The sequence below is a fragment of the Dromaius novaehollandiae genome, chromosome 11 (genome assembly GCF_036370855.1).
Source record: "Dromaius novaehollandiae isolate bDroNov1 chromosome 11, bDroNov1.hap1, whole genome shotgun sequence".
Classification (NCBI taxonomy): domain Eukaryota; kingdom Metazoa; phylum Chordata; class Aves; order Casuariiformes; family Dromaiidae; genus Dromaius; species Dromaius novaehollandiae.
The window spans coordinates 23,119,273-23,140,196 of record NC_088108.1 but is presented as its reverse complement, the minus strand read 5'-3'; the positions used below and the strand labels follow the sequence as shown (position 1 = coordinate 23,140,196).

Sequence of the window (20,924 nt, the reverse complement as noted above, 5' to 3'; positions counted from 1 at the left end):
GGAGAGGAGGGATACACGCAGGAGGGGAGGGAAGCACACGCGCAGGACCGGAGAGAGGGATGCGCGCAAGAGGCGGGGGGCCGCGCCGAGCAGCCAGCCAGGCCGGGCGGGAGGCGAGGCGCGGGCCGGGCGGGGCCGGCAGCCGGCGGCGGCGGCGGGGCCGGGGCCGGGACGCGCCCTGGCTGGGGCCGCGGCTCCGCCCCGCCCTGAGTGACTCCCCCGGCGCCTAATCGCCGCGCCGGCCCGCCCTGATGTGCAGCCGCGCGGCCCAATCCGGCCGGGGCGGCGGGGCCGGGGCGCGCCGAGCGCGGGCAGCGGCGACGGGGCTCGGGGCAGGGCGGCTCGGCTCGGGGCAGGGCGGCTCGGCTCGGCTCGGCTCGGCTCGGCGCGGCGCACGGGAGGTGAGTGCCGGCAGCGGGGCCGCTCCAACTCGCGGAAAGTTGCCGGCCCGGGCGGAGCATCCCGGTGCGGCCCTGGCCGCCGCCGCCGTCGGGGCTGCCCCGCGGGACGGCGCGGAGCGGGCGCCCGGGGCCGCGCTCCTGCCGCTGCCGGGCCGTGTGCGAGGCGGCTCGCCTGCCCCCCCCCACCCCCCCGGCGAGAAGCGCAGCGCTCGGCTGTTTCCCTTCGCCCTCCGCGCAGGCGGCCGCTCCCCGAGAGCCCCCAACGCGCGGCCGGGGGGGCGCTTGGAGGAGGGGGGGGCGCTTTCGCACGTCGCCCCTTGGGGAGGGGAGGGGAGGTGTCGCCGCGCTGCCCCCCGGCACTGGCGGCCTGCGGGGCCCGGGGAGCCGCGGCGGGGCTTGGGGGGGGGGGCGACGCCTCCTGCTCCCCCCGCCCGCGAACGCACCCGGGCATCGGCCGGAGCGTTTTCACTGACGGGGCGTTTTAACCGACAGCGTCAGACCTTGATGCTCGTGACGGTATCAAACTCCGCAGCCGGGACGGCGCCCCCGAGCACGATTTAGGGGAAAACCTAAGGGAAAACAGCGGTGGGACGTGCGGGGGGGGATTCGGCCTCCAGTTCGCATCGGTGCCCCGTGCAGCGCGGGCGCGGTTGCTTGTGGGGCGGAGGGTGCCGTGGCGGGGGGCACCGCTCGGCCCGGGGGAGCCGTCGAGGCGGGGGGCGGCCGCTGCGGCCCGTTACCCAGCGGCGGAGGAATGCGCGGTCCTGCCGCCCGGCCCGGGGACGGGAGCGTGAAGGATAATAGACCCCTCGGATAAACTGCTTTAGCCTGAGAGCCTGGGCCCATTGTGCAGCCGGGAACACTTGTGGCTTCGCAAGCGAGTGCGGTAACCTGAGAAGAAAAACTCCTCAGTGCCGGGAGACCCGCTCGGAGTAACTTTAAAGATAACAGCTGGAGCCTGGGCAGAAAGGGGGGATAGTTCCGGAGATCAGCATATGTTAGTGCTGCGCATAATGATGTATAGAAACTCAATCCGCGTTGAAAAGAAACCTTGTTCAAAGGGGAGCCGTGGGTAGCCCGGCAGCCGGGCAGCGCTTCTTGGGGCTGATGGACGCGAGCAGCCTCCCCCGGGGGTCGCATCCTGCCGCCGAGCCGCGGCGGGTCCGCGTGCGGCACTTGCATTTCGGCTCTGCCGGTGCACATCCGAGTGACTTTTTAATAAATAAATAAAAAAACCCCTTAACTTGCTAAGAGCAATCTCGAAGCGCCGCTCTGGTCGCAGCCCGTTAATCCTGCCGAGCGCTCGCCGCTTTGAGGATGTCGCCGCTTTGAGGCTGTTGCCTCGTCGTAACGCGGCTCCCCTGAAGGAATCTCCCCTCCCGGAGGATGAATTGCTCGTTCTTTGTCTGCGTGAAAAGATCCTAACGTGATTATTGAACGCAGTTATTCAGTGCTAGCTAGAAAGACCTGTGCTTAACCAGGGGCTTTGTTCGCTTATCGGAGCTAATCTGACGAAGTTTCCCCTCCTGTTAAATAGGCAAATATCCACCCAGATTGAAGAATGCCCAGAACTGCAGAAACCCATTTACGAGTTTCGGCTAGATTAGCTTTGCAGCGGGGAGGGCCCGGGGGACTGAAGTCTCCATTAGGTATCTGCTGATGGATGCTGGGGCTGAGGCTGGATGCGAGGAGCTCCTTCCCCTGGGGCTGCCTCTGCTGCCGGGGTTTCGGTCGGGCTGAGACTGAGATGCTCTGCGCAGGAATCGCGGCCTGGCCAAGGGGCTTGCTGCTGCCTGTTTCTTGTGCTTAGTAAATCTGGGCAAGTGCTGCTTTTCTTAGAGAACCGGTGCAGTATTGCTTTTTTTTTTTTTTTTTTTTTTTTGCTGATGTGTCTAGCTAATACTTGAACAGAAGGGAAATGCTTTTCGCTTTACGTGACTGGCAGTGAGTTATAGGGGAGGGAGTGCCTGTGATTTTTACTGTTTAATCCACTCCTTTATCAGAGTTGATGGCAGTTATCTAACTGGTAGAAATACACTTGGTTGTTCCCCTAAGACAGCTCCGTTTTGCACTTGAGGATGTCTTGGTGGTTGCATTTCAGATGGCAGTGATTTATTTGGTGAAGCTGCCCGAGTACTCCCTGTCTGTGATCTTGGCAACCTGTTTTACCCAGCATTAACTGAATAGAGGAAAAAAATGCAGAGAAGAGGCTGTGTAAAACCAAACGCCTTGTTAGTTCTGTGTTTTACTGTTACTTTAAAATCTGAAAAATTTGCTACCTTGTGTCTCTCTGCTTCCTCTTTAAAATGCTGCGCGCCGTGGAGCAGAGCCCTCCCGGGAGCTTTGCCTCTCCTTAGATATAGGACTGTTCCCTGAGAGGTCTCGCAAGCAGAGTGCCTGGGGCCAGGGAAGTGCCGGGAAAGCAGCGCCTGGCCTAGCTGTGTTATTCCAGCTCGGGCTGGGTTTCACCCAGCTCCCGCAGCGCCCTGCGAAACGCGGCCCCGGCTCCCGCAGCGCCAGCGGGTTCGGGCCTCGCGTTTAATAGCTCTTGGCCGACGAGCTGCGGGGTTGGCAGGGGGGTTAACCCGGCGCTGGGACGCAGCGGCGTTCCCGATCCGGACCGGAGCTGGGAAGCAAGCGTGGAAAATGCAGGACAGTCCAACTTCACGCGCTACGTCGTTGCTTTGCAGTTTGCAGGGAGGTAGAGCCGTGCTGCGAACTTTGTTTTGTTTGGCTGCAGCTCGGTTTTATCTCCGTGTAGCACAGAGTAGCAATAAACATCAGAAGAAACACGCTTAAATTAGTTTTATATTCTGGCTTTGAATATTGTCGTTTTGTTTCAGCGGGCTATCCGCGAGTGTGCCAGGACACTAATTCGGCATGAAAAGGCAGCTCCTCGTCTCCGGGCTCCGTGTCGGCTGCCTGAACACGTGACGAGTTATCAAGTGGGATGGTGCAGTAACAGATATTAATTTTTAACTTATGGCAAGGAACTTCTCAGTTCCAACTACTGTTGGAAACAACCTCAGTATGAGGCTTTAATGTCTGTGAGCGAATTCCTAACTTTTGTGTGCTAAGTACATCACTGGTAAAGCACTGTTGTGCATGAAGCAGTGTAAGGTGGACACCGAGCTCATGGAGCTGTTAGAGAAAGCTGCTAATTACATGGAAAAAGCCAAAATGAATCTAGAAACTTCTACTGCTATATCTGTGTGCAAGGTAGAGTTAAATGCAGGATTGGAAATCAGTTCCTCAAATAATATGTATGCAGAGCAGAACATCCTGAATATCTGTTTGAGTAGACTGCATAATTAAAACCAACTTTTTTTTTTAATTAGGGTGATGCAAGGATGTATTAAATCACTTTTTGTTGAGTTACTGTAATGAATGGCACAATATCACCTTGCGCTCCCCCCCTTCCCTGGCTCCCCAAGTACTCGCAGGCATCTGTTGTTGACGTCTTTGCACATATGTTCCTGTTGACACTCTGGGAATTGGAATATTGCAGGAGCAGCAGTGACTGTGTTTGCATTTGTTGTGACTAGCTCATGGATGAACTCCGCGTGCAAACGTTGCTGGTGGTGCATGCAGGGACTGTTCCCTTCCCCCCGGTGACAATCCTAGTGACTTGCTCCCATACAACATGAGCTTTACCTGCTTTTGCACCACTAAAGCACCTTCCAGCCCCGAGGTGCCTGGTACTCTTGATGCTGCTATAGGAGTAGGAGGGGAGGGTGGGAGGTGTGATCTCCTGCTTGGAAACAGCTGTGTGGTCGTCCAGCACCTGAGCGACGGGCTCTGGCACGCGGCTGGGGAGTGGGCGATGCTAACTGGCTGTGCTGGAGGTGGCTTGAGCAGTAGCGGCTCAGCTGATGGTTGCTAATGGAGCTGTGGTCATCGCTCCCAGCCATGTGACCGTTCCCCATGAATGTGCTACTGTTACATCCTCTGCTCCGCGGGCTTGGATGGCGGTACTCAGTGGTGTGTGCCGTTATTGTTGACTGTGTTGGATGGCAGGGGATTAGCTGAAGGTATCTTTGGTTTGAGGAGGGATGCAGGTGCCCTGCAAGGGATCATATATCCTGCTGCAGGGTGGTGCATCAGCTCAGGGTCTTGCTTAGTGGATTCCCCAAACCCCAGGAGGTGCTGGGATGTAGACAGTGCCGTGGGAGGAAGGTGGGAGAGACCTTTAATGGTGCTGAGGTGGTCTGCATACAGAAGGCTGGAATTCCTACGTGCAGGTCACTCGGTGGTGGCTCCTTTCAGGGGCCTGGACTAGGATTTGCCTTGACAAGGAATGCACTCGTGCTGTGGCCGTGTGTGCTCTGTTTCTGCCGGGTGTGTGTCTGCACCAGGAGGCTCATCTGCGTGGTATGCTCGGGGTGTGAGCGATGGAGAGATGGTGCTTGGTAAAGAAACACACCAGCATTTCGTGCAGCTGCTGTCTTAGCAGTTTCTTGTTTCTTGGCCTGTAAAAGTAAAGCACAACTGTGCTCTGCTCCGGAGAGGTGAGAGTTGTTCCTCTGCGACTCGAATCCTCCCCGGGTTTGTGCATAATGCTGAAGATGTGGGTGATGGTCAGGCTTGTTCTGTCAGTGCTCACCGGAGTTTGTTGTCCTGGATGTCCTTCCTGCCTTTACATAAGGCTGAGTGTGTGGTGGAGACTTGGATAACTCCTCTCCGTAATACTTTGTGCTGTGAAGGTCACTCTGAGCGCTATGGTGTGGCCTGTAAAAAGTATGTGGTTTGTGCAGCTTGCTTTCCCGAGTGCAGGCAGCTGGGCTACACGCCTCCGTCGATACCCAGCCTCGCCTCGATGTAATTCGATGGTAGAGCTAGGCTGATCCAGTGACCGGCTGCTGCCAAAGGGGTGGTCCTGCGTGCATCAGCCCTCCTCTGCGCCAGCGTGCGTGCTTCTCTTATCCCACGTGAGCTTGCTCAGGACGCTCATTTTTGGCAGGTTTAGTTTTCCTCTGGTTGAGCAGCAGTCGGTTAAGACTGGCTTTGTGGTATTGCCACATTGCACCGTGTGTTAGGGGATGGGGAATCCCTGCTGCCAGCAAAGCCCCTGTTCGTGGTCGTCCTACCCGACGGCTGGGGCTCAGCTGCCCTGATGGCATGTGGTGCTCTATTCTTAGCCTTCTCTTGTGTGTCCCACCAACGAGCTCCTCAGGGGCTGAACGCCTGTGGAGGTGTGATTGATGCCCACCCTTTGCATGGATGCTCAGAGGTGGTTTGACTACAGCTGGAGGACGGGACTCCTGAGCACCGGCTGGCTGGAGAGCGCAGGTGTGGCATGCTGCGCAGTCAGGAGCTCCGCTGGCATTGCGTAAGTCCCCCTGTAAGGAGGTATTGGCGTCCTCTGTGTGATCTTTCAGCTGTGTAAAGAGCAAACTGTCTTCTCCTAATGGCTGAACAAGAAAACCCAATGGAGCAGGGAGACGGAAGTCTCCACTTCAAAGGCTGGGAGAGTGGGACGGGAGGAGAGGACATGCTGATCTGTCTGTGCTCTGTTAACATGCACTGCTCGATCCAGAGGACTTACTGGTTGTGGGGTTGACGTCTCTGAGCCCTTTCCTGCAGCGCGCATGGCTGGCGTCAGTGCCGTTAATAGTGGATGTTACGGATGCAGGGTTACCTGCTCTGCCCCCATCTGCCCTTTTCCCGATGGATCTATTCCCATTAGAGGAGTGTGGACCTCTTTGGTCCCTCCCTGGCCAGGATGCTGGGTGGTGGTGCCCAGTTCTGTGGCCCACTTGCTTGGTCTCTGTGGGATCAGACGCTATCCTGGGAGTCTAATCGGGTGGCGTTTTGGTAAAAGAGTTTAAATGAGAAGAGTGACAAGCCAGTCCTGTCTGGCCCGCTTGGATGTCGTAGCAGAATTGCATCGCATGTGCTCGTCTAACAACTAGCGCTTCAAGCCTGTGCTTTGTTGTTTAACTCTTGGCCTACTCAAAATCAGCTTCGTAGCTGGGCTTGTGACTGACGTAATGATGAAGAGTTAGCCTTTGTGTCACCGGGCGAGCGGCTGTCAGCAGAGAGGTACCTATCTAGGGCTCCTCTTTCTATTTTGCTTGTTTTGCCAGTTGACTCCTGTTAGTTTATCTTGGCGTAATCGGCTCTCTGCCCTTCAGCAGCAGTGAGTCATAAGGGCGACTGCTGCGGGTGGAAATGTGGCCGTGGGTGTCTGCGTCGAGTGGGCTGCCCTGCGTCTCCTTCACTGTGTCTCGGGCTAGCAGGTACCGTGGTCGCTGCTCCGGGGTGTTGTGGGACGCTGTGCGTGCTCCCCAGGGAGGAGGTTCACTCCTGCAAAGTCCTCGCTGCCCCAGGGTGGTGCAGCGCAATCGGGAATCGATATGGAAGAAATAATTATCAGTGTGGCACGTGTCTGAGGATGTGGGAAGTAGGGCAACTGTCTGAAATGGGAAGTTTTGGTTAGGTCTGCTGACGACTGCTCACGTCAATCCATATGGACCATATGCTTCTAAGCAGTCTCCTTGTCTCATTTCCTTCTTCGAAATGCTCACAGCTGTTTCTCCTGCCTCTTCAGTAGGTTTTTGTTCCTGTAAAAAGACTGACAGCTCACAGATGCTCCTGGGAGTCCCTGCTGCATTGCCGTGAAGACAGACTCGTACTGTGATCTTCAAGAGAAGATAAGGTGTAGTGTCTCTGCAGGAGGCCTAATTGCTGATGTTTTGAAGTAAGCCTTTTTTTGCTTATTCTTTTTAAAGCTGAAAAGAGTTTGCTGTCTCATTTGGGATGGGAAGTGAGCGAGCGTATAGTAAGTGGGAAGCTCTCACTCGGGGATGGAGTTGGGGGGAAGGAGAGCTGCAAGCCATGAACATACTACCTAGCCTAAGAGTGTCATCCAGCATCCAGTTTTGCTGTTATGCTAGTGAAGTCTGGGTTGAACTTTGCTGTGTTGCTTAGTTATGGGCTTTTTTTTCCTACCCCAAGTGGCCCTTGACTGAAATGATAGCAGTGCTTGTGGTACATCATTGCTGGTCCTCAGCTTTGTTCCTCCTCTTGTGAATCTGACTGCTCATAAATAATCCCTATTCCACTAAATATTCAATTTTCTAGGGGAGCTGAATCACAAGTGCGACTAAACAAGCCAATTAAGTACAGTGTGGGGAAAAATTAGCAGAAGCGCACTTAGCGCAGTGTACTGTCTGTTCCTTCTGCCCTTTTTGCTTCTGCCTGTGGAAGAAATAATTGCAGCCTTCTGTAGTGGGGTTAATAATCCAGCCGGGGTCAGGCAGAGAAGGAGCACTAGAGATGCGGATTCCTCTTGAATGAAGAGGGGTATGCACGTGTTTTTCAGTTTGTGGGTGGATGTTAAAGGAGCATCTGAAGATGCTGAGAGAAGCTGTATCCTATTTTAGACAACCCTTCTGTGCGCTGTTTGGGAAACGAGGATAACAGGGTGAAGTAAGGCTGTGTCGGGTTGGGTTGAATGCCTTTTGCCTAATGACTTGTTGGACAGTGCCTGTAACAAATAAAACCTGAAGGTATGTTTATGTAGGAAGTCTGTGTGATCTCAGGGTCATTTAGATGCTGAGAGCATACCACACATCCCCACTCTTAGAGGGTAGCCTGTTTGCTGTAAACCCTAAATAAGATGAATTTCCTTTATTTTCCAATCCTCAGGTCACTTTGGCTTTGCTTTGAATACCGCCCAGCTCATCTTTGCCATTTTTTGCAGCCATGTGAAAGGGGGAGGTGTCCTGGCGGCAGTTGTATTGGTGTCAAGCAGATAGGAAACCTTCCCGTTGGGGATCCTGGTTGTATGTCCGTGGTTGGTGCCCATTTCCCTGCCTCGTCCTCCGGTGCGCTGTGCCTGTCCCGCTGGAAGGTGAAGCTGTCCTCTGCTGCGTGAACGTGCTGGGGCTGTGCCCTTCCCTTCTGAGCCCAGGTCATAAATGATACCTTATAAACCACTCTAGGAAATAGAAAATAAAGTATTCCGATCTTCATTCTTTTAGAGCCCTTTTCTTTAGAACAAAAGCCACAGGATAAGTCTGGCCCTTCCCTCTATTCACTTTCCATAGCCTCCTTTGTTTTCCAATTGGTATTTTTTTCCCTCTAAACTCCTCCCATCCCCTAAATAGAACAGACATCAGCCTTCAAGCAAAGGTTGCCAAACGTTGGTCTTGTGGATTATAGTGGCTTTTTAGCCTGGTCGGAGACTGAGCCCCACCCTATGTAGGCTTGGATTAAAAATAGCCTTTCTTTTCAGCAAGCTGAAAACCGTACACGACGTGTTCATGGCTTGGATGGCTTCTGGGGCACTGGCAGCCATAGGAAGCCCTTCAGCTGTAAAATGCTTCAAAAAATATGATTATTGCTAATTCAGCAGAAAGTCCTAAGCTGACCTGTGTCAGGACGGTGTCTAGCCAAGTGCCTGGCTGCCAGCCATGTACTTCTCATAGATATTTGATTAAAATTTTAGCCATGCTTGTTCCAGGCCCTGGAAGAGTTTAAAACTGTAGGCTGGTGACCACCCTCTGTAGTCCAGAGGCTTGGAACGAGCCTTGGTCTGTCCTGTGTTGGTGGAGAGAGTCGGCTGGACGGGGATGGAGAGGTGAATGGATGCTGTCTTGCCCAGTCTCCGGGGCAGGAGCAGTTGAGCCCTTTTTTCTTCCTTAAATGCTTGTCTCAGCTGGGGCTGCTGTTAAGAAAACATTGGCAAAAGCTACTATGCTTCATTAACTTTCTACTTTTTAAGCAGAGCTTTTTATGCCGCCGCCTGTCAGGGTAACATCTCAGGGCAATTGCAAGGTCTCGTGTGGGTTTCAGGAGGACCCTGAGGCTCTGCCCTCCCAAGGGCAGGGGCTGCCCCCCAAGGAGCACAGCAGGGAGGCTGGCCGAGTTTGCGATCCGAAGGGGCTCTTGGATGGGGAGTTGCCTGGCTGGGAAGGGGCCTTCGTGGAGGAAGGTCCCACAGACTCGGGTTGCTGGCTCTTGGGAGCCGAAAATGAAGGCAAGTGCTTCCAGCAACTGGTGCTACCTGGTGGTATGAGCTTGGCAGGAGTCAGGTGAGAAGGGACATTTGAGCTGGAGGTCATGCATTTTAACATAGCACTGCCCATCCAAAAGGCAGCCTGTGATCCTTCTGTCTTTCTGCATTCATTCTGACCAGCGTTTTCAGGCTCAGCAAGAAAGCGATGTCTTTGGGCTGCTGCCGACGTTCAGCTGCCAGCTGACGTACGTCCCAGGTCAAGCGCTGCAGGCAGAGTTACAAGGGCTGGGAGGCTGCTCCTTCCCCAGAGCCCTCCTGCTCGGTCTGCCCTGTCCACATCTGAGGTGCGTGCTTCTCCCCCTTCTGAAAAAGGGAAAAAACAAATTAAGGGTAGGAGGTTGGCCAGTGTCTGGTGTGGTGATCTCATCTCCCCGCTGCCCGTTAGAAAAGCCAAGCCTCAGAGCCAAGACTCCTTGGGTGAGTCGAGTGGTTGGCCCCAACACAGTGCAGGGAAGAGCTGAGTTTCTCCTTGCTTTGGGCATCTGTTCTCTGCCTTGCAAATCCCAGTTGTTGAATCTTTCTTGCTTTATTTCTTTTTGCCTCATCCTTGGCCGTGCTTGTGTGAGGCAGCAAGCTGTTTTACGGAGTGGTAGCAAATGCAGGCCGCGTGCCAGCTCCTGCCTCCTCCGCAGCGGGAAGACCTGCGGTGCGTCCGGGACGGGCAAACGGCCCCGCTGCCTGGGAGCTGGGGTCCTGAGCTGTGCCGTAAGCCTCTAAGGCTGGTTAGGGCCGGGGATCGAGTCTAAATAAACGAGCAGGGAAGGGAAGAGCACGCAGGAGGAGGGTGGGCAGGCTTGGCCTGTATCATGACTACTTCTGACTCGGGCGCTTCGTGTGCCTGGAGTGGTTCATTTGACCTTGTTGACAGAATGTCTTTCTGAAATGCCTTTTTCTCTTCAAGTTTTGTGGACCCCGCCTTGGCCTGTTCTGTCTAGACTAGACCGCAAAAAAGTTTCAAAGAGGAAATGTTGTCTCTTTTGTAACAACCTGGGTAAACAATCGTATATTTGACTTTAGAAAGGAGCTGGAAGGAAATTTTCTTTCTTTTCTCCCAAAGTCTAGGTGGGCAGAGCCTTCAGCCTCTCTCTAGCTCAGCTGCTTGATTTTACTTTAGCTGAGAGTCGAGGAGCTGCTTGTTCATACTGCAAATTCTGAAAGGCAGGAAAAATGAGTCTGGAGTTACGGTCTTAGTACAGATGTTTTAATGCTAAGGAAAACTGACTCTTTCTTAAGACTGTTAGCCAGGTGGCTTTTTAAAATCAAAAATACAGGAACTTAAATGAGGCAAAGTGAGTCCTTATCCACTGCAAGGTCAGGTCAAGACGGAGAACCCATAAAATGTTTTTTAGGGGCTCGCTGTTCAACTACAGCCAATTCAGGAAAGAGCACAAGGAGCCAAACCTGTTATTCTGTGAGATGAGTCAAACTGAATAATATCAAAAGTGCTGCTGTTCTGTATCAGTTTTCCTGTACTGGGTGCTGATGGAGGCTGTGATTTGGGGTGGTGCTGCGTTTTGCTGGAGGGTGCTGGGTGCTTTTGGTGGGTGCTGGTGCGGTAGCGGAGGGTGCTGGGCTCCGGGATGCAGTAGGTTATGCTGCCCGGGACCTGGTTCCCATTAGTGCGGCTCGTGCCTGCGTTTTTTTGATAAAACTGCTTCTGTTGCCTGGCTCCAGATGATGGGGGAGACTGTCTGGATTTGAGGAGAAAATAATTAATTACACACTTCTAGGGACATTCCTACTGAAATTATAGCTGCTTTTTTGAGGTGGGGGGGAAATGAAGGTTAAGAAAAATTCCCTTTGTCCTCCCACTTTTTTTTTTTCCTCCTCTCTGAAGATGAACATATGAAAAGTATTTTGATACTAGAAGGAAAATAGGAGAGCAGATGATGCTGTAGTCAGCTTATGTATACGGGACTGTTTCTTTGCCAATATGGTAGGTATTAAATAAGGGCTCTCCAGAGCCGAGTGCCCTAGGCTTTTAAGATGCAGATTGGAGACAGAGGGTAACAGAAATGTGCATCCTTTCTGAATTAGGTAGGTGATGTGCAGTGAGTTGTTAGCAAAACAAGATTGCGCTGTTAATGTGCCCCATTTACATGTTCCTGCCTGCATGTTGCATTGGAAAATTGCGGATAGAGCCCTGTGTTTTTTTTATTCCCATTTTCTTATAGTGTCTTTCCAGCTTGGCATCACAAGAGCTGAAAGGGTGAGCGAGGTGTTATCTTGATTTTGCATGCTGAAAGTGCTGTGGAACAATGTGAATTGTTAGCGCCAGAAATACTGGCTACAAGCAATGCAGGTTGCGTTGAAACAGAACGGGGAAGTGAGTGTTCCTGCTTCGCTACAGCGTCCTACTTCTGGTGTACCTATTCACTTCTAACGGGAAGTTAGAAGTTGGAGTCCCCGTATTTATTGCAGTGTGTTGCTTTTCATAGATTTGATCAGGTTGTTGGATTTTCTCCTTTCGATGTGTTTACGTTGGTCTTTGCCCTAGTAGTGGTGATAGTGTAAGTGGATTTTCCTGGTGCAAACGGTTTCCAGCTGAACTCCTGCTTATCTAGAATTTATGGCTGGGTCTTAATGTCAGCTGCTGAAAGCACTATAACAACATAAGCGCATATTCAGCTAGAAGAAAAGCGGGCTCCTTCTGCTGAAAGTTTCTTCCATGGGGGGTATGGGGAAAGCTGACGGAGCAGCCAGTTGTCTGGGCTGCATGGCTGGGTGGCAGTGCACTGCATCGATATTAGGGAACCCATCTGCACCTACTTCTCCCCTTGGTGCATGCTCTCTGGTTGTCTCTTCTGGCAGAAGCCCGTGGTGCCAGGGCTTCCACTCGAGGGGCTGCACCCAAAATAACAGGGGAGGGGACTGCTAATCTGCTTTCTCCATCTTCTCTCCAATAGTACAAGGCAAAAAATTGTCTTTTTCTTTTTTTTTTCCTTCTCCCTTTTCAGTTGCTCTCCCCCTTCTGCTGCTAGAGCTCAGGGCAGCTCTTCCAGGCAGGCAAAACTGCTGGGTGAGCACCAAAGTTTCCAGTGCAAGAAGAGCACTGACCAAGTGGAAACTTGAATTAAGGCTACTCATCCCTGTAATTGGCATTCATATTTCGTGAAGCTGTGTTTCAGCTTGGTAGCTTGCTGAAGAACATCTGAAAGAATATAAATCCTGGGTCCTTGTTTATGCTGCTGTTGTAATCTTGTGCTAGCTCCTGCTAATCTGCTGGGAAGGGAGTGGGGATATTGTTTGGGTTTGGAGCAGGGCTGCGGTTTTGAGATTCCAGGATGCCGAGTGTTGTTCCAGGGACAGGCTTGGATGCTCTCCGTGCTGGAGGCTATGTTGCAGGACGCTGACGAGCAGGCTGATACTCAAATGTGTTGCCGTTTTCCTTGGGTTAAAACGGTGTTTGCCTTCTGCTGTAACTGCTTGGCAGCTGCAGTGCTGCAGTAGAGTGAGAGTGTGTATGTATATGTATGTATATATTTAAAGTGTGTGTGTATATACTTATATGCACACACACATATGTTCCACCGTAAATCCTGCAGTTAAACGTTTCCTTGACCCAGCATAGAATAAGTTGTTTGTCTCCATCTGGTCCCAAAAGCAAAGGAAGTGAGTTCAAAAGCAATATTGCAATTGAGCATTTTCTTCCTGAATCCTGCACAAAATGTTTTGCCTCCAAAAACAGATTGCAAGGACTTTGTATTGGGGCATGCATGAGCTGTTGTAGGTGTGTATCTTGTTAGGATTGGTACTGCACAGAGAGTCAGGGAGAAGGGGTCGATTCCTGTTTTTAAGAACTTATTCTCCGACAGCAACACTTTGCAGGAAGGGGATAGAGAAGAAATGGCAGTACAGCTATGAATGCATTCATGTTTCTCTGTGTTCCTGGAAATAATAAGTACATTTCTGAGTCTTGACTTTAGTTGAATTCAGTTTTCTGTACAGGAGAGGGGGGGGAACTAGGCCTTCTGAAAATATTTGGAGCAAGTGGCCCAAATGTCTGACCTAAACTTTAGCCTGTTCCTTTCTGCGCTGTTTGGCCAAGGTTGGGACTGAGCTTTCCTTGGGGACGCAGATGGGAGGTTCCAGTGCAATCCTGCCTCTGCCCTGCTCCTGCCCACCCCTTAACGTTCTTGTTGATCTAATTTCAAGCTGGGCTCTTGCCACTGTTTAATATAAACCAAATGCTGTAGCAAAGGCAGTGTATTCAGACTTCTTGTTGAAAAACTTGTGTTGCTTTTGCCTGGCTATGATGTTCTTGGAAATTCCTGTAGCCCTCCTGGACGGATGGTTGTTGCAGTGCCCAGCATACGGCAGTGATGGGAAGGTCTCACAGCCCTCCTCCCCCACCACTGTCTTTTCATGGAGGCCTATATAACCTCTTGCTAGGTTGTGTAGGGCTGCCTGGGTCTGTCCTTTTGCTCCCTTTCTTTTCAATGTCTATATAAAAAGATCTCGGAAACCCATGAAATAGGGTGAGACTCAGCCCTGCAGTCAGGTACGAATGGCCTTGAAATCAGGTGCTGTGCAAGAGCCTTTATGGCTGGCATCAGTCAATAATTCACTGTAGTGATCAGGGCTTTGATCATTGGATTGAAAACAACCTGGCAAATAGCAGGGTATTGCACTTCCTTAGTGCGTTGCCCTTTCACACGCACAGCTCGTGGCTGACGATCAGCGCTTGGATCTCGTTGGTGTAGTCAACATCACACCTTCTTCTGTCGTTCCTTGCAGCTAGATCTTCCCGTCCTATCTGAGCAGCAAAGTTGTTTTGTGCCTTGTGTCAAGTAGTATGTCCTGGGCTTTATGGAGGATCAGTGGGCCTCTTTATTTGGAGGAATAAACTTTTCCTTTCTGCACATAAATTCATAAAGCATTAGACTTCACAGCAGCACACTTACCACTTGCACATGCAGTTTAAATAATCTCATCTTTCTTAGCATCTGCAAAGAATGGCATGGCCGTAGGAGCAGCGCGGAGTTACCCTCTCCGGCAGACCCCACCTGCAGAAGCTTTCCTGACGGGGTCTGGGATAAAAGGAGCAGCTCTGGGGGAAGCTAACAAATCCAGCTCCAAGCTGAATATTAGGAAAAGCTTGAAGGTCTCTTGAGATGAGATCTGTGGCTAGTCCAACACAGCTGAGCTAATCGGCCCACTTGCACAACACTGTGAGCCATGTGCCAAAATCTCCATGTGCTGTGGCTCTTGGCTCCCTCCAGCACCTGGCAGGGCTCCTGGGTGCGGTACCAGGGACTCCTCAGTGACCTGCTTGCTGGGTTGCACTGGGGTGCTCCTCGGGGTGACCCTGGGACTCCACCTCCGTGGCCAGCCTTGGTCTCCCCAGTGGCAAAGCCTCCTTCCCGGGAGCGGGAGGTCGCCCGGCGGATGCCGTGCGTGGGACTGAAGAGCCACCCAGGGGCTGTCTCCCACGGCCACCGGCCCGGCCCGTTCTGCGGGATACTGCTCTGGGCAGTGGTCGACAGCTGGCTAAACATCTGTTTGCTGGTCCGAGCAGCCTGTGCCTGCTGTGGTCTCATCTCTCTGTGCTTATAGGTGGAAGATGCTTAAGCAGGCCCTGACCTCTGGTTCGGCATGATTGCCAGTCCTGCTGCAGCTGAGATTTATTTTGCGAGCCACATCCTTTTTGCTGTTGTAATCTTATTTTGAACATGACAGCAATTTACCTTCTGCTTAGTAATCTAATAGGCTGCTTCTGTAGTCAAGTCACTGATAGCGTTTGGCATTAGAGATGACTCTCGTTTGCTGTTGACTTTCTAAATCAACGCTAGGTACAGCATTTGGCTTTGGCAGTGGTATCTGTGTGTTAGTGTTTAAAAACTGGGTCTCAGAGGAAAAGGCTGGCTGAAAACCTTGCAGACCTGTTGCTGCTGCTCGGACTGCAGAGTATTTCTTGGGTGAAAAAGCTTGCAATGTAGGCTTGGATGAAAACTGCCTGCGAGCAAGTCTGTATTCCTCTAATCCCTTTTGTGGTACCGTCTACAGTAAGACTGTTTCTCAGTATCCTTTAAAAATTTATTTCTTTAATTTTGCCGGATGTCAAAAGACCTTAAGCTTATAGGATTACACTGGTATTAATTTTTGAACCTTTTGCAAATTGATCTGAGTTAATTTGAAGTTTGTTCCCTGAGGATACGGATGCTGACCCGAGCAAATCCCCCCCGGGGCCGCACGCCCCTGGAGCGTCTTAGGGGTTGGCTCCGGTCCTGAGAAAGGCAGCGTATCTGACAGCCCCTTTTTCGGTGAAAGTGCAGAAGTCCTGGCAGCAAAAAGGAGTTCCCAGGTCATCTTATTTTCTCTGTCCCCGCTTCAAAAAGCCCTGGACTCTGTGATCTCAAGGGAAAAACTTGTCCCCCCTCTCCCCACCCACCTTTGTGCCTTTGGAATTTAATAAAGCGGGTGACTCAGTCCTAAATATAAAGCCTGCTTCCGGCATCGTCTGCCGGTGGCTCATTTCCTGCGGCTGACATCAGCGCGGCCCCGATTTCCTCGCGGAGCGGCGAGGCGGGAGGTGCCCCCGGTCCCGGCCGCTGCTCTGGCAGCGCTCGCTTCCCCGCTCGAAGCCACGGCTGCCGGGCCGGCGAGTCCCTCCGCCGAGCTGCCTTGGAGCACGGGGTACATCGGGCGAGTGCTCCGATCTGTCTGGTGCTGCCGTCGTGCTCGAGTTTGCAGGCATTTTTTTCTTTTTTAATGAAGACTAAATTTCAGCCACTAATGCATGTGCAAGCTTTTTTTTTTTTTTTTTTTTTTTTAAATTAAATAAGCATGAACCTGACTAATGTCTTGCTTTCCTCCTGACGACGGGCTGAGACAGTGGCTCCAAAAGCTTTTAAGGTGGAAATCTAGCAAGGACAGATTTTTTTCTTTTTTTTTCTTTTTCTTTCTTTTTTTTTTTTTCTCTGTAAGACTGATAAATTGAGGAGCTAAGGTCAAAGCTGCTCGCTCCTCGGTCGTCAAACCCTTCTGTAGCCGTTCACAGTGATGGACCGTACTTTGTGGTTGGTCACCAACACAAAATGAAGGCAAGAAGGTCATAAAACCTCGATTTGTTTAAAAAAGCGCAGAGGAGAGCGTGTCTGCCCATCTGTACACAATTCCTGTTAAAACCTTATCTTTAAGAAAGAATGTGGACAGGATTGGAGGAGGGGAGAGTCTGGCAGAGGGTAAATGCTGTAGTTGAGCATCTCGAGGTCCTGCATTGATCCTGGTCAAAAATGAGGTGGTAGTTGACCCCTCACTGTTGCTCTCTGAAGCCCTGGCTGGTAAAGCAGGGTGTTTTCTTTTGGACAGAATAGATTATTTAGGTTACCTGGTTTCTGTTCCAACTAGTTATCCTTTTTTTTGTGGGGGGGGAGTGCTCTTGAAGGCTTGGTTGCACTGAACTGCCATTAAATAGTTAAATAAAAAAAAAATGCAAGAGGCTTGTGTACAGTGCTGCAGGGCAGATGATCTAACCTAAAAAGTTTGCCTTAAAATTGCTGGCATTTCTACTTATATCTTCTTGTTCCTCATCTTCCTCTTCTCCAGACAGCAGCAGCGACCCGCAGCGATGGTGCGGGCCGGGACCGGAGCAGACCGGGGCGGGAGGTCGGTCTGGCTTTGCTGCCGGGGCCGCGCGAGGGCGGCTGGGCTGGGACCTGGGTGCTGGGTGCCAGCTCTGGGGCCGCTGTCCTCCGGCGGCGGAGCGGCACGGCAGGGGCTGGGTTGGCTCCTGCATCCCCTGGGCTGGATGTAGCCCAGCCCTCGGCGTGGGCACGGCAAGCACCGTGCCAGGGACTTGTTTATCCCCATGGACTTCATCACTTGTTGTGCACTGTGGCCAATGTTAGCACGATGTCTCTCGGCACCGCTAACTAGGGGTAGGAAAGACTTCTTCTGGAGCGGGCAGGTACGCTGCGGCAGAGCCTGGAGTCTAGGAGGTGGCAGTTGTCCCCTCCTGGATGGAGGGACTTGGTGCTAAGCTGTCAGAGCCATGGGGTCTCACCCAGCAGGAGATGAAGGCCGGGGCTTTTGGAGGGCTTTCGGTGATGCCGGGGCTTTTGGGGGGCTTTCGGTGATGCCGGGGCTTTTGGAGGGCTTTCGGTGATGCCGGGGCTTTTGGGGGGCTTTCGGTGATGCCGGGGCTTTTGGGGGGCTTTCGGTGATGCCTTCTTCCCGGTGCCCTCACGGAGGTGCCTCTTCTCCAGGGGTGGCGAGAGGAGAGGGACGAGATGCCTCCTGCGTTACCCTCGCTGCTCGCCCCCGAGGCAGCTGCCCCAGCCGCCGCGGCCCCCGTTGGGTAACTCCCGGAGGGCAGGGGAGTATCCGCGGCCTCCCAGCGAAACTTGGCAGCGGGAGCCCGGGAGGAGACGCCTGCTTGTGCAACGACGCGCTTGAGGGATCCTGCCCCGTGCGCCGGTGCCTCCCCTCGCCCGGGTCTCGTTTCGCAAGCTGCCGGGCGGCACCAGCCACCGCTAACGCCGCGGTGGGGCTCGGTGCCGCTTTCTTCCACGGTCACGAGCCTTCGTCGCGGTGCGCGATGGCGCCTGTAGCCCTCCGGCTCCCTTTGGGACAGCCGCTCTTCCGCGACCCGTGCGGTGTGCTGCCAGCCAGCCGCCTTTGGGGCAGGGCAGGAAGGTCTTCGTCCTACATGTATCTCCTTGTTGCAGTGACTGAGTGGTGAAAGAGTGGAGGTGTGCGGTTTCCCCCTTGGAGGTTCTGCTGTTTCGGGGCGGGGTTGGTTTTGGTGTGTCGCGGTCGGGACCCTCTGACCTGGCTGGTGCACTCTGGTCTTGCTGGGGGAATGGCTGGTTCCTTACCTCTCCTATACATATGGATAAAAATATATACTTATTTATATACTTTATATATATATACACTTATATATAGGGATGTAAGGGATAAATATATATCCCTTGCCTGCTTTTGCAGGTGCGCAGTAGCTTTGGCTTTACGCAGGAGACTAGATGACTTTGCAGCGTGGTGTTTGGGGAGTTGTCGCCTGATCAGAAGAACTTCCTAGCAGGAGTCGTCTTGCACTTCCCTAAAAGGCTTTCTTCGAGGGGAGGAAGAGGAAAATGAGCTGGTGCATGGAGCCAAAGCTCCTCTTTTGGCAGCGGGCGGGGTGTTTGCCCAGGCGTGCTCTCGGAAGCGGGGTGGGAGCGCCGGGGAGCCGCGCATCTGCCGGCCGCTGCGGCCCGGCTCGGCGTGACGTGCCCGGGAGTGGTGCTGGCACGCAGGAAATGCTATTTTGGGTTTGAGCGTAATTGCTGGTTGCACCAGCAGTGCTGGATTTGGAGGTGTTTGGAGAGCCGAGTGCTGCTAATGCTGCAGAAGAGCTGGCTGTCGCTAATCCTCCCTTCTGCGTGCGGAGCACGGGTGCGTTTTGGTGCTGCCTGGGCACAACTTCCGCGTGCTGCCCTTGGCCAGGCGCAGGTCCACACTGGAGATGCCCTTCACCTTTCTAGCAGGGGGAATGGTGATTAGCTCTTAGCTGCATAAGCTGCAATGCTTTTACCTGGAAAAAATAAAGAAGTGAAAAACGAGAGGTTCTGCAGGCCTGTGCACTGGTGGCTTTTAGTTGTCCACCCTTGCTGCAGAGGTCTTCCACCCACAAACCTCCCGGGGCTGCTTTGCTTCCCCAGCAACCAGAGGCAAGAGGAGGAGAGTCTGTTTTTCCCCTTCCCAAAGCAGATGTTCTTCTTTTTCCTCCCCAAAGCAGCTGTTGTCCCTTTAACAACTCTCACCTGGATGCTTCAGGTCTTGGTAAGAGAAGACGGCTTGTGAGTTGGGCTTTTGCACACCCTGTCCAAACCCCCAAAGCCTTAGCGCTTCCTAAAATGCTTCTGCCAACTTGGGGCATGAGAGTTTATGCTGTGTGACGTGCTCGCCCATAAAGGCAGAGCAGCGGCAGGACTAAGGACTTTCTTAAACGTGTTTCTTCCACCTTGCTGCGTTTGTGAGGCTCTAGCTACGGCCCGGACTCGGTGGCTGCCTCGGACGGGAGCAGCCGGACGGGGCCTCGTTGCACCCAGCGCCGTGCTGAAACCGGCTGCTGCTGTGGGTCAGAGCCGTGCCCGAGGTGCCCTCCCCAGCCCCGTCCGGCACGCGGGCACCCTCCGGTCTTTGGAGTGTGCACGTGCTTTTTGAGCCAACTTTGTTTCTTTTAAGCTACAGCTGCAGTTCTGGGCATAAAAACTGCTGTTTTGGGTTTTTGTTACATTTACCATCCTGAGGAAGCTGTCAGGTTGTGGGTTTTAGTGTTTTTTCTCTTCTTTTCTCCCCCCTATTTTTTTCAATACGTCTTTTAAAACTTAACAGCTGAAAGCTAAATTTCCAGATGATGCCCCAGAAATGGGACCAGGTGATGACTCACTTTCCTGGCTGAGGTAATGAAAAAAAAAATGGGGGCAATGACTCAGTTCAAGTATTTTTAATTTCTAGGATGGTCATGGGTTCTCCGAATTCTTCACTAATTCACATGTGTTTTATTAGTAGGTGATAGCCTCGCCTTTTAGTTATAGGAGGGCTCAAGTGTCATGGACTTAGTGAGGATAAAAACTTCTGAAATACATAATTATTGTCTGGAAATCCCGCTTCGCCCTGTTTGTGATTTATTCTGTATTGGAATAGGGTATCGGAAAAAACACGCTACGTGCTGTTTCTTGCTTGTGGCTTTCTGGTTGGTAGCAGATGTCGGTCCAGGTTTCCTCTGGAACGGGGGGGTTGATTGGAGAGGTGGTGAGATGTATTGCTATATGGACCAGCTCTGAAATTAATGTTCACCATCCCTGCAGACCACATGACTGGGTTTTTTAATGAATTTTGGGGCAAAATAGTAGGCATCATCCTACTTCACTGCCAGCTGAGCCTGATGAGGACTGATTAGGTCTTCCTCAGTGTGAGCCTCTGGTGTCTTTAAAGACATCCAGGGAATAATTGCATCAAGCAAAATAAACGTTCAGTGTTGCTGTTTGCCTGGACAAATTGAGAGCTCTCAATGCAAAAGGTGTTAATTTCTAACAATAGAAGTTTTTAAAAAAAAAAAAAGTGTTGGGGAATAGTTTGCTCACCCAAAGGCTCTACGTGCCGGGATGCTTCGGGTCGCCCGTCCTGAGCCTTTGCCGGGGCTCTCCAGCCCGGCGGGGTGCCGGTGGCATGCGCTCCCGCTCGTGGGAGGGCGCACGCGGGTGCCGGGAGCGGCGCGGCAGGAATGCTGGCTTTCCAGCTCAGAGCCCGCCGGGGAGATGCCACCACGCTCGCTGCCGGCCCGCATTGCCCTTCCCGCGGGAGGACCGAGGTAAGGGGGTGCCCGCTGCAGGGGCTGCGGTTTCTGGCCGGCTGTGCAAACGCCAGCGCGCGCCGGAGAGCTTCCCTGCATCTCATCTTGCCTTTTATTTATTTTTTTTCCCCTTCCTCTTTGCAAAATGCAATGCTATAGTTGATTGGAAAAAACCAGCTCTAGCCAAAGCGAAAGGATTCAGCTGGGGCTTTGATTTAAG

The 20,924-nt window shown here is 52.7% G+C and overlaps 1 protein-coding gene across 6 annotated transcripts in view; it reads left to right on the top strand.

Moving 5' to 3' along the window:
• Positions 1-219: 219 nt before the first annotated feature.
• The window catches only part of PLS3 (plastin 3), a 49,978-nt gene continuing 29,273 nt past the window's right edge, over positions 220-20,924 (top strand). For 2 of the 6 annotated variants that reach the window (XM_064518355.1, XM_064518356.1), the window contains exons 1-2: positions 220-401; positions 6,952-7,101. The gene's annotated coding sequence lies outside the window, so the exon portion shown is untranslated. Of the gene's footprint in view, positions 402-6,951; positions 7,102-20,701; positions 20,723-20,924 lie in introns of those variants that run through there. The other 4 variants (XM_064518357.1, XM_064518360.1, XM_064518358.1 and 1 more) reach the window with 4 other exon arrangements.